Source organism: Vidua chalybeata, chromosome 11, assembly GCF_026979565.1.
Source record: "Vidua chalybeata isolate OUT-0048 chromosome 11, bVidCha1 merged haplotype, whole genome shotgun sequence".
In the NCBI taxonomy this organism is placed as follows: Eukaryota; Metazoa; Chordata; class Aves; order Passeriformes; family Viduidae; genus Vidua; species Vidua chalybeata.
In genome coordinates this window covers 8,228,344-8,240,512 of record NC_071540.1, presented here as the reverse complement: position 1 = coordinate 8,240,512, position 12,169 = coordinate 8,228,344, and the positions used below count along the sequence as shown (strand labels likewise).

At 38.8% G+C, this 12,169-nt stretch overlaps 1 long non-coding RNA gene across 1 annotated transcript in view; it reads right to left on the bottom strand.

Annotated features, from left to right (window-relative positions):
* LOC128793804 (uncharacterized) overlaps positions 1–6,250 on the bottom strand; it is a 103,504-nt gene extending 97,254 nt beyond the window's left edge. The window contains exon 1 of the long non-coding RNA XR_008432888.1: positions 6,163–6,250. This is a non-coding gene — a long non-coding RNA (uncharacterized LOC128793804). The remainder of the gene's footprint in view (positions 1–6,162) is intronic.
* Positions 6,251–12,169: the final 5,919 nt, after the last annotated feature.

The following is a 12,169-nucleotide window of genomic DNA, read 5'->3' as shown; positions in this document are numbered from 1 at the left end:
AAAGGCAATCCTTACACAAAGTGAGATTACTTCCTCCTCCTCTCTCCTTCTCCATCCCCAGATTCAAATGCAATGGAGGACCTGTTCTGTGCCATGAGCTGCCCCACAGCAATGCTCATATGCCATCATCTGACAGAATTCCCTTCCTTTGGTAAGGCCAGGGAGCCTAGAGAGCCTGCAACAGCTGCAGGAGATTCTAAACCTGTTTGGATTGCCAGATGACACAGAAGAAAACCAAGAAAATTAGATTGTCTGTTTAGACGTTTAAACTCCATCCTTTAGATCTCTTCAGAGGGCCCATATCTTTTCCAGTCAAGGTGCCAGTGACCCACACTGTCAGACCCAGCTAGCAGCCCCATTCCCTCATGTGGGATGGGGACAGTACAAGCTGTACTCATAAAATTACTGGAATTGCTTTCACTTTGTCCAGACTGTCCCAGTTTCACTAGGATACCTGAGAACCGTAACCCTCATAGATCCACACAAAGCCAATAAGAGCACAAAACTCTACTTGGCCACTTTCATACATCCCACATGGGATCTGCTTTTGTGGGACTGAACAGAGGATAGAGGCTTCAGGAGCCTTTGTTCAAAATCTTCCTGTCTGCCAATTCCTTCTTCTGGCCCTTCTTCTCAGCATGTGAGACGCACCTACTGGCTATAGAAAGCATAATGAGGTACAAGCTACACCCTGGTGAGGCTCCAAAGCATTCCTGACAAGTGAGCAAGGTGCCAGGAACATTCCTTTCAATGACAGGCACACCCACTTGTGTAAGACCTGCAGGACTATTTCCTGTGAATTTTTGAATATAAAGGAAATGACCAAAGCTGATAGCAGGCAGGACACGAAGAAGGCAATGAGAAAAGATCAATTAACTACTTTGCTCAAAGTATAATGATCAAAATGACAAATGATCAAAAGCAGCAAAGAACTCTACATGTGGCGCTGCAAGAATTCAGCTGTTCTCTTATACACTGCTGCCTCCAGTGTGAGGTAAAAATGGAAATTCTACCTGCTCCAGCATCTGCAAGAAGTAAGGAGAGGACAGAAGCTAAAAATACTGTTAACCTAGTTTGAAAGTTAAATACTGCTCTAATACTGTACATGGAGAGGAAGTAAGTGCCTTTGTTACTGTTTTCTGACTCTACTGCATTTTCACTCATAAATAAAAGTTAATTGGACCACAACCTTGAGTACTCAGCAGAGAATTTTTCCTCTCATTCTGCTATCTTCTAGTTAAGCAAGCCCTATGCTTTTAAACTGAGCAAGCTTGCATTGCACAAGATGGTTTGGCCATGGAATGAAAAGTATTCAGCACTTTTCAGTCTCAAAATCAGAAAGAGTGGTCAAATAACAGAAAGAGAAGGGATTAAAGACAGTCTTTCCATACTTTTTAGACTTTCACTCAGAATAGACTGTTATAATATTAGCTTGTACTTGCTTTCATGCCTCTTGCTGTTTGTAAATGAATTAACAAGAGGAAACCCTACTTCTTCCCCTTTCCCTACAAAACTAATGACAAAAATCTTCCTATCAAACTCCCTTTAAAGTTTTCCACCTACTTCTGTTCAAATTTCCATTATAGACCTTCCTTTGAACTACTGGCTATGTTATTGCCACAGTATCATGGACACATTAACTGCTAGAAGACAAGTGCAGTTAAATGAAGCACTTTTGTGTCCTCCCTCTCTCCAGTCTCAGCCTGTACTTTCTTTCCTTCTTTTGTGATGGAGTATTTGCAAGGTTAGATGGTGACCCAGCCTAGCAAACCTAGCTGTATCAAAATCAATTCAGTCTTATTTTGCCAGGATAATTGTAAGCCAATTTGTCCCCCTTTCTTGTCCATTTCTGTGCCAGCAGAAGCACATGAAGGAGGACAGGAATGAGCTGTGGGTCAGGGCAGGTTGGGAACACTTCCCAAAGCAGTGGAATTGACTTAAACTGACTTCAAGTTATGGTTAACCCACAGCCTCTGCCACAGTTGTAGCCAGTATCAGGTATCCCAACCTCAACCCAATAAATTATTCCATTAAAAAGTCTATCAAGAGTGACATCCTGAGAAAGAAAACTTCAATTTTTTGATAATTCTGTATTTTGCGACAAGGGGAGCGACAAAGCAACTTTTTCCACAATTATTACTGGGAAGCATTTTCAACACACAACATAGAACTGCACACAAGTTTTAAGCCACTTACAGTTCCAGAGAGCCTGGATGGTGCTGTGAGAAGAAGTAAAAAACCACTTGTTTTCCAGAGAGCCTCCCTAGGGGTGCCAGGCTCTCTCAGCAGACTGAGCAATGCCACAGTACACTGAGGCAACTTGATGAGCTCAAGGAGCTGGTATGACAGCTGTGAATTGAAAATTCACTTGTGGGACACTATACCAGGGATTGGTTTATCCTTTCCATGGTATGGAACAGTACAGTTTAAATTGTCTAATGAGAGCAGTAGAAGAGCTAAGTAGGATTTTATATTTTGCCTAATGAGGTGTGCAAAAAATTGCTAATGGATTTAATCTGCATAAATTTCTTCTAGCACATATATTCCCATGCACCCCCACACACTCACTCTAAAACTCAATTGCTAATGATGAATTTCATTTGTTCCCCCATCAGAATTAAGAATATTTAATAAATTGTAATGTATAGTTAATTATCACATTGGTAACTTAGATCTTGTTTATATTGAGGCTTGATGGGGGAAAAGAGGTATCTCCTTTCACAGCTGTACCAGGGTAGTATAGCAAGCACAATATAGATGCAGACACTTGAAGATGAGGATTGCAACAATTGCATAAACTCTGCTGAGCAGCCAAAGTACTTCCAAGGAAAGAAATTTTCTAGCTGTGTAAAGCACCTTTAACATAACAGCTTTTTCTCCAGGACTACAAATATTAAGTATAATCAGAATAGAGCACCGACAAACCCTTAGCAAATCTGGGAAAAAACATGTAAGTGGCTCACTGTTACCAAGGATTCATTCTATTGCCAATTCACTGAATTTTCCACAGAAGAGAGGGAAAAGAAGAAATACTTTCCTCAGAAAAGGAAATGCATGCAAAGCATGGAATATTACAAGTATTTTCCTTCTGGGGTGAAAAAAGGAGAGGGAACATACCCAAAGTGCAATTCAGCTGTATGAGCACAGCTGAATTCTTGGAATGGTGTGAAGCTATACATTTCTGTCTCAAGTATCTCAAGTCTCTTGCCACTGGCAATAGCACTGGATTTTCTTCTGAACTACAGCAAATCCTCCTGCACTGGGAAATTATGCCATCATTCCAGCCAGTGAGTGTCTCTTATGTGTCGCCTTTCAGACAGAGTAGTTCCTAAACACAAGTAGTGTCTGAAGTATTGCATTACTCTATGCATTAAACATCTTGCTGTAGGATTACTTCACCTGAACTGTGGTTTCAGGAGGTTTCTATTCATTAAAACAGCACTGTGAAACTGTCTGTTTCTATGACTAAAGGAGGAGTTGGAAATGAAGCAGTTCAAGAGGTGGGCAGCTCTAGAGAAGCTACTTTCAGAATCAATGTCCATGGCAGGGGGTGGAACTAAATGATATTTAAGGTCCCTTCCAAGCCAAATAATTCTATGAATTTGACCCATTCTTGACCAGTTAAATCCTAATTTAATTTCTGTAACTCCTTTTTGGTGAAGACATTTTGATGGTAGTCAGCACATCTAATTCAAAGTAACTAGCAAGGTATCTCTGGAATGTTTGTTGAACAAAGGTTTGAAAGGTGAGAGGAAGAAAGAAGAGAGAAGAAATTAAAACAAGTGAGCATCAGTGAGCTGGTAGAGGTTTCAGCAAGGTCTGCCATAGCACTACCTCTGGATATCCTCTTGGGGCTAAGCCATAAAAACACAAGTACAACAGAGAACAGATAGGAAGAAAACTGATAAAAACACAGCTAGATATTTGAAACAGATGAATACAGCTACAGATTTCAAAATAAAACATTTTTGGACTTCTGAATGCAACCATTCAATATAACTTACAAAGATTTGTATTCTTTAGTAACATACATCCCCAAATCTCTGTTGTTACCTGCATTCTGTCTTTACTTCTTCCCTACAAATTTATATGGCAAATTTACTGAAATTTAATGCATAGCTTGCTTGTCAAGTTAAATACCTCAGAAAGGCTTTATAATGACAAATAGCTACATTAAATATAATACCAGATCACAACTTTTGTACCTGAGACTTATTCCCTGAACAACATAGACTATTAGTATTCCCATGACTCAATACCATACAATATTTTATTTAAACTTAGCTTCTATAATCTAGGGTGTCTAAGAAAATTATTTTAGATAGCAACTAAAACAATACGAGATATAAACAGTTATATTCTGTGTCCAGAACCTATTACACCTCAGCTGACAATAAGAATTTCTTTCCTGATCGACCTATTATCTGTTCAGGAGACTGAAATAACAGGACCATCTGGCTACTTGCAATAAAGGTGACAGTGCTCACCTCTGCTGTCCCTGGTCTGTGCAGACACGAGCATGGAGGTTTGATATTCCAGATATGTCAGCCTTGTGAGGCTGAACAGTTGCAGTGCTCTTACTGAACAGGAGCAGGGCACAGTTTATTCCTGTCTTTAACCAGCACATTTCAGGACTTTAGTTATTTGAATGCCCTTCATCAATGAAGTTATTCCATAACAAAGGGCAAGAATTTCAAATTAAATATGAATGCAGAGTGACTCTGTGGACACTGCTTTTGAAAGCATAAGTCACCTTCAATGTTGGTGACACAAAGATAAGTTCTTTTTATTTTTTACAGAACAACCTGGTGTATTCATGACATACTTTGCTGTGACAGTTTTGACAGTGGTTTACATATACAAGGTTTTTTGACAGAAGACGATGTAAGAATAATAAATTAATTTATAGTGATTCTTTGATTTATATTTCAAATGAAAAAACAAGTAATAAATGACCATTGCTTCTGGTTTCCATAGCCCAGTCCATTTTTAGCAAACACTTTTAGCAAACACATGGGCTAGTTTGGAATAGACCTTGGAGCAATTTTGACCCAGGCTGCAAAAGCAATTCTTTCATAAGTGCTGTAAATCACATTGTTTGTTGTTTAAAAGAACTTGAATTGTTTACAAGGCTTTTAGGTAAAGTTCTTAGAAATAATATTTGCAAATACATTGTGATATGCAATATTACAATATGCAATATGGTTTTCTACATAGTAAGAAGGTAATGCAGATATGATGAATACATTCTAGTTATGAGCTACATTTGTGAGTCTGCCAATTCCCACTGAAATCACAAGAATTAGATGACTCCAGAAGCATAAAAACTCTGGATTCCAAATTATTAATTTTAAGTAGTTAGAAAAGGGGCCAAGGCATAACTGATAACTGGCTGAAGGGCTGGTGTGAAGAATTCTTTTAAAAGGTATTTTATGTTCTGTTAATTTTATGTATTAAATGCCACTTTAGGAGGTTTGGGAGTTTAACTGCACCAACTGGTTTTCATTGAATTAGAAGAGAATCCTCTCATGGCAGAGGGAATGTAAATCCAAAGGAGTAGATGAGGAGATACCTTGCTTTTAATTCTTTGAGTAAGCCACTGTCATGATAAATTATAGGAAAGAAACCCTGGAGCTGCGTCTTTTCTTCTTTTTTTTCAACACCTAAGAACTTCAGAAAGAAGCCAACTAGGTCATAGCTAGCCACAACACAGTGTATCAGTGTTCAGCAGATCATATGCAAGTAGGTTAAGTGAGCCCATATATTCAGCAACTTCTCTACTGAATATGTACAATGATTTACGGATGCCTACACTGGAATAGTTATACAGTTGCAACATTATTCAGATCCAGAATAACCAGGAAATGTACATGGAAACACCTATGGAGCTTCTCATGGATAAGCAACCTGTTACATTTTGTGATGTTTAAGACCAAATACCTGACCTAAAGATTGACAGAACACTGAGGCATGGCTGGGAACATGACAGGCCAAGTTCAGGAAACTTATTGGAAATGTTGATTAAATTTATACATTGGCCTATCAGATATGTCACAGTAGGTTATGTCATTCAGATCTCATTGTGTCACATCATGCCTGTCAAATTATAACGGTGCCTGACTGGCAAAACTGCATCTAGAATCAAATTTGATTTTATCTTACCTATTTGGGGATTTTGAAAAGCACAGCAGATTATATGTCCTTTAAAGTGTCGCAGCTTTCACCACAAACTTGTCAATTTGCTGTTCACCTGAAAAAAAGAATATTCACAAGTGAGTGCCACGTGTCATACAAATATGCCATAAATTGAGACCAGACAAAATTATAAAGTCCAGGTAACAGATGAACTGTGTTTATAAGAGTGTCTGAGGATAAAAATGATTGGAATAAGATACTGAAAGTTGTGAGCTTTACAACTCGAGCATTAAAGCAGCAGGATGGGTTCCCCAGGACATGCTGAAGTCATAGCATCACACAGCCACATTCATCTGACAGCACTGCTTCATGTTTAAGTTACCAACACAATTTCGTAAAAAGAAAACTGTGTCAATACCTAATGATTTTATATGTATTTTTATACATTAAACAATGAGTCTGAGGTCCACAGGATCACTGCCATACTGACTGAAATAGGACCTGAGTCTGCCTTACTTGGTTCTCATTTTCAAGGCAGTTAAGACATCTGTATTTTCACACCATTAAAATAAAAGGTTTCAGAATTGGTGAGAAGGAATTTTAATTAAAAAAAAAATCACACATTGTACAGTCTAATTGCAATCAACTGGCAAACTATTCTAATGCTGGCATGTTTCATGTTGTGCTGCCCAGCTTTAAAGCTGGGGAATTATCCAAACCACAAAATATTTTCTGCTTCAAAACCTTTTTGCCACCAAAATGTGTAGTTTTGACAGGTGTGCTTTTTGAGCAATTGGAAGAAAGTTTACCAAAATGGAAATGTCAGTTAGAGAGTGATACCAAAATTATCTCAATTGCATACAGAGGTTGGAACCCTGGAAACAAGGGCTGAATGCAGTGCTCCATGTTGCTGTTATGGATGGCCTTTGTTTGAAAAAAGAAAGGGGCTGCCTGTTCAAATCTCACACACAGGCATGCGCACACATTTGGTGTGTCACCAAGTAAACCCCAGGGTTCTCAGTTAAATAAAGTTCAACACTGGAATCTAATAAAAATGGTGAACATATCCCAAATAGCAGCCACACGATGGTGGAAACTGTCTCTTTAGATCTGCAATTAAGGTCTTCTAAATGAAACACATTCAAAGATAAAGCATTTTCCTTGCACATGAACACCTATTATGCAACATATTAAAAGAACCAGATTCAGCTCTTGTCCTTCTAAACATCCAAAACAGATCAGACAAAACAAGAATGTAGTTTATTCACATCCTAAAATTATGCAAGAAATATACTAATTTAAGTTATTTTTTTTTCACTATTTTGCCTCATTTGTAGCTGTTTTACCATTATAGAAGACAAACTCATGCTTTCAAAATTATCTAATTGACACTGAGAACTAAGGTTGTTCAGAAATGCCTTTTTCATTACATTGCCACATCTCCATTAGAAAACAGGAAAACATAAAATAGATGTACTCATGAGCTGAAAATAAATGCTTGAGGAAAAAAATTAAATGGTGAGTGTCATTCAATTTGGCACTCAAAGTACTTCTCACTCCTTCTAGGAGGCTGTCCTTGTCATAAGATAATGAAGAAAGTGAATGATACCCCTTTTTCTGTCTCTAAATATCTTGCTCCTAGGAATATTTTCCCACTGTTTCTAGACTGAATACTATTTTGTGTTATAGGTAGATCAAATGAAGAAACATACTTTAAGAATAGAAATTGCTCAACAGAAGTAAATGTGACTCATTCTGATAAAGAAAAAAATTTTAAATATTCAGAGTGAATTACAGGCAATCCTATTTTAAAATTAAGTCACTTACTACTTACAAATACCTGATTAAGCACTGATGCATAGCACTTGCTCTTCCTTCTTAAATTCAGATATCTACTTCATTTACATGCAATATTTTAAATGCATTTATTTAATACAATGCCTACCTCTGTACTACAAATTGCTTTTACTTGTCATGAATTCTAATGCTCATTTTTTACTCTGCTTTGAAATATCCAGCTACCCTTGGCTTTCTTTTCTCTCAGGCTTTGATATATTGGAATCATTTCCCCAGGCAGCAATCAGCGTTGATAAAAGAGTTTGAAACTCGATTCACAAACACATAGCATATTTGTGGGTAAGAGAACTAGTACTTTATTTCCACTGTGTATCAAAACAAACACGGGAATACTGCTTTCAATAGAACTGAGTTCACACAGCAAGGAAGACATACTGTGGATTTCACAAGTGGTGCTGATTTACAGCATTTAGAGGGTTATTTTATTTCTAGAGATAAAGTTCTATATGTGCAACTAACAGGAACACATCACCTTCAATCACAGAAGTACACAATGATGGCATGCACTTAGTGGTGTTCCTTCTGCTCTTTCTCTGCCTTTCCTCCTCCCTCCTGCATTTGCCCAGCATTTTCTGCTCTCCTAAACACATTCCCACAGAGGCACCACTGGTATTGCTGAGGCACTCAGCTGTGCCCTGTGCTGGAGTGGCTCCAGAACCATCTGGAACCAGTCCTGTCCCACATGGAGCCCCAGCTGCTCCACAGAGACCCCACAGCAACACCTGGGCAGGACAGCTGGGACCCACAGGACCCTCAACATCATTTTGCACCAGGCAGTCCCTCCCTCAGCCACAGAAGCCACCACTGTGGCATCAGAAGCCACCACTGTGGCATCAGCCAGGACTCCCATGACACCACCAGAATCACTCCTTCCTTTCACAAACAACAGAAAACCCAACCAGCCCCTCAAAAATGCTAATCAAAGTTGAATTTACCTTTCTCTCAGCAGTACTAATTAATTGTGAAAAGAACTGTTTTACCCTAGTGCATCTGTGTTCTGTATTTCAACAGCATTTCACATATGCTGTAAACCAATCTGTCTTACCCACAGCCTTCCAAAATAACAGATGAAAACAGTAATACATTAAATTACAGAATTCTGTTGTTTTTTTCCAAGAAACTTCTGGGATGAACACAATGCAAAGCAGACTGCTAATCTGATTTAAAAGATGTGTAAAATCAGCAGATAGGATGAAGTCTTCAACAGTGTAAGACTGTCTTACAGCCATAGTGATGCCTCCATATATCTGAACCATTCTAGAGAATATATTGTAAATATACCACAGAAAGCCTTCCAAAGATAAAGCTAAATAAAATCCCATCAGGCAAGAGCGGCAGAGCAGAGTCTGCCTGGGTGTGGAAAACGCCCTGGCCCTGTGAGTGCCCATTTGGTAGGAGCACAGTCAGCATCCTGCCCAGAGCACAGCCCAGCTGTGCCACAGGGGCTTCCTGGAGAAAGGGAAGGTATTCAGAGTGGCTGGAAGGACAACTTCCATGAGAGAGGGATCTGGGCTACACTCATCACTGTGGAGTCACACTGAACCTGTAATTCTTTGCTCCTGCTCCTTTCCTTTGGGTATATTTTCCTTTATATAAGTGATTGGAGACCTAAAAGCTGCTGGTATTGACAGGTAATGGGAACTGCATTTTAGAGTCTTGTGCTAGATGTCCATACTGACACCTCATTTCAGAGGCACACATTCCGCCTGATTTTTTAGACCTGTGAATACCAGCAGAACAGTCCAGTCAAAGAAGCCCTCCAGTTTTCCTACATTCTTATCAGTAGGAAGCTTAATAAGCCTTTCCAATGACTTTACCAGGAAGACACAAAGCTAAGTCAATATTCCAAGGGGATGGACCCCTGTTCTCTGCTCTGCTTTTTTAAACTTACAGCATGTGTAAATTAGGTAGAACTAGTAAACTTTGAGGAAGTTACCAACACAATCATAAGCTAAACCTTAAGGCTTCTGAGATTTATTCTGTATATGTGTCTCCCAGCACAGACATTTCACATCCTGGCCAACTTGGGAGATGAGGTCAACATTCCTAAGAGTCAGGTAAATGCCAGTGGAACCTTTCAGAGGCACATCAGATTGGAACACACAGCAATAGCAATCACACTTATAAACCTCACTCAATTACAGGCTTTTCAGCTCAGGATGAAAAACATGCCTGCCCTAAAGAAATGCATTTAGGCTTTCTCATTTCTGAGTGGTGAAAGAATTATGTCAGCCATCCATTATTGATCTCCTCCGGAAAGACAAGGTAAAACAAAGCAGCTCTGAAGATGCTACTACCAGAGGGTTGTGCTGACTTGCCACCTTCATTTAATGATATTTTTACTTTAGAAAGAGTTCATCTTTTAGGAATACAGAAACATGTATTCAAAACATATCTTTAACTGAATAGAAATTAGTCTTAATTTTAATATAAACGTTCAGGATATCTCTAAAAAAATTGTAAGACCAACTTTCTGTACAGGACTAGTGATTGATGTGAAATGGTATAGGAACATTCCCCTTCTGCAGCCTCCTGGGACACAAAAACCAAACTTCACAAGATAACTGTGCACAGCAAAAAACATTAAAGCATTTCTAGTAAATCATTAGTACAACTTCCCTGCCTATTTGCAGGGAAAACAATAAAAAATGTTATTATATCACACTTTCCTAGGAACCTGTTCCTCCCAGCTCTTACTTAATTTTTGCTCCTGTTAAATAAAATTTATCTCTTGCCTCAGAAGACATCTCACCCAGAAAAATAAATTAATATCATTCTACCAATTACCAACACCTTCTAAATCTCTAGAGAAATTTTGTACAGCAATTAGCAACCTTCTGGGCAAATCTGGTCTAGCAGGAGAGGATTACCACCATCCAAGCTTCTTCAAATACCTCACCTTTAATCTGCTGAGCCACCCTTTTGATGGGATTCACTTACAACTCGTTAGCCCAAATGGCCAGCACCTGGATCTTCGTGGGGTTTTGGGGGTGGTGTCATTACCAGGCATTTATTTAACAAGCTGCAGGTGGGACTTTGAGGGTGGGGTTGTTTAAAAAGTTCCCTTCTGCTAAACGATGAGATTCAAAATATCAATGTCTTTTCTTTTTCTTCTCTCCTCTTCTACTTTACTTTTTTTTTTTTTTTTTTTTTTTTTTTTTTTTTTTTTTTTTAAAGGCCAGTTTTATTGTCACATATGGGATAGATGGGATTACACTTAGCAATGATTACTGGCAACAATATCTTTTTCAAGGGAAGCGACTAACACTGTGCTTGTAAAATTTAGCAAGTAAGGTTAAGGTCAACAAAGCACCTTTTGACAGGGATTTTTTTGAATATGTCAGCAAAACAGAACAGAAAATTAAATTACTATTTATGAATAAGTAGCAAAATATGTACACTGGCAATGTTTTAACTGTCCTTTCCAATACATGTTCTATTTTTCTTTTTTTTTCATGGCAGATCTTCCTCAAAATTGTATGCTGTGCTGGTCTTGGAGTTAGGCAATTATGGCTGGGGGTTTGGAGGATTTTTTGGGGTTTTTTCACTTGTATCTGAACATTGAAAGAAAAATAAAGGGAAAAGGCTTTCTACCAAGGAAATTATAACCTAGACATATTAGCTGTTAAATAAGTCATATTTTGAATAAAATATTTTTCAGCAGCATAAGAGGAATAATATTTAACAAGACACTCATGTTTCAGGAAGACTAGCTATGATAAAATGTTTCTATATGTTTTTGAAAAAAGGTGGTTACAACATGTAGTTCATATATTGCCTATCAACAAAGCCAGACACAAGTATTTCTGCCTGAGGAAAGGGAGATTTTTACCTTAAATGTCAGGATGGGGGAGGCACTCTCATTGCTGAAAACCTTCCTACCTCTGAGAGGCTGGAAAGAATGAGACTGGCACAGGAGGATCACCAGCATTTCCCATTATTGAGTGCAGGAGGGCATTGTGTGTGTCACTGTAGGGATGGGGTGGGAGGAGAGGCTTTGCCCTCCCCTACAGACCCAGCCCAGGCTGCTTCACCAGCCTGGGCTCACCCAAGGAGTGGCCTTGGCACCTCTGCCACTTGAAGGTGGCACTTGGACTTCTCCAGCCCCAAGGTGGAAGTGCTGAACAGAGCTCTGGCTGTGGGCACCAAAGTGTAGAATACACAGAGATGCATTGTC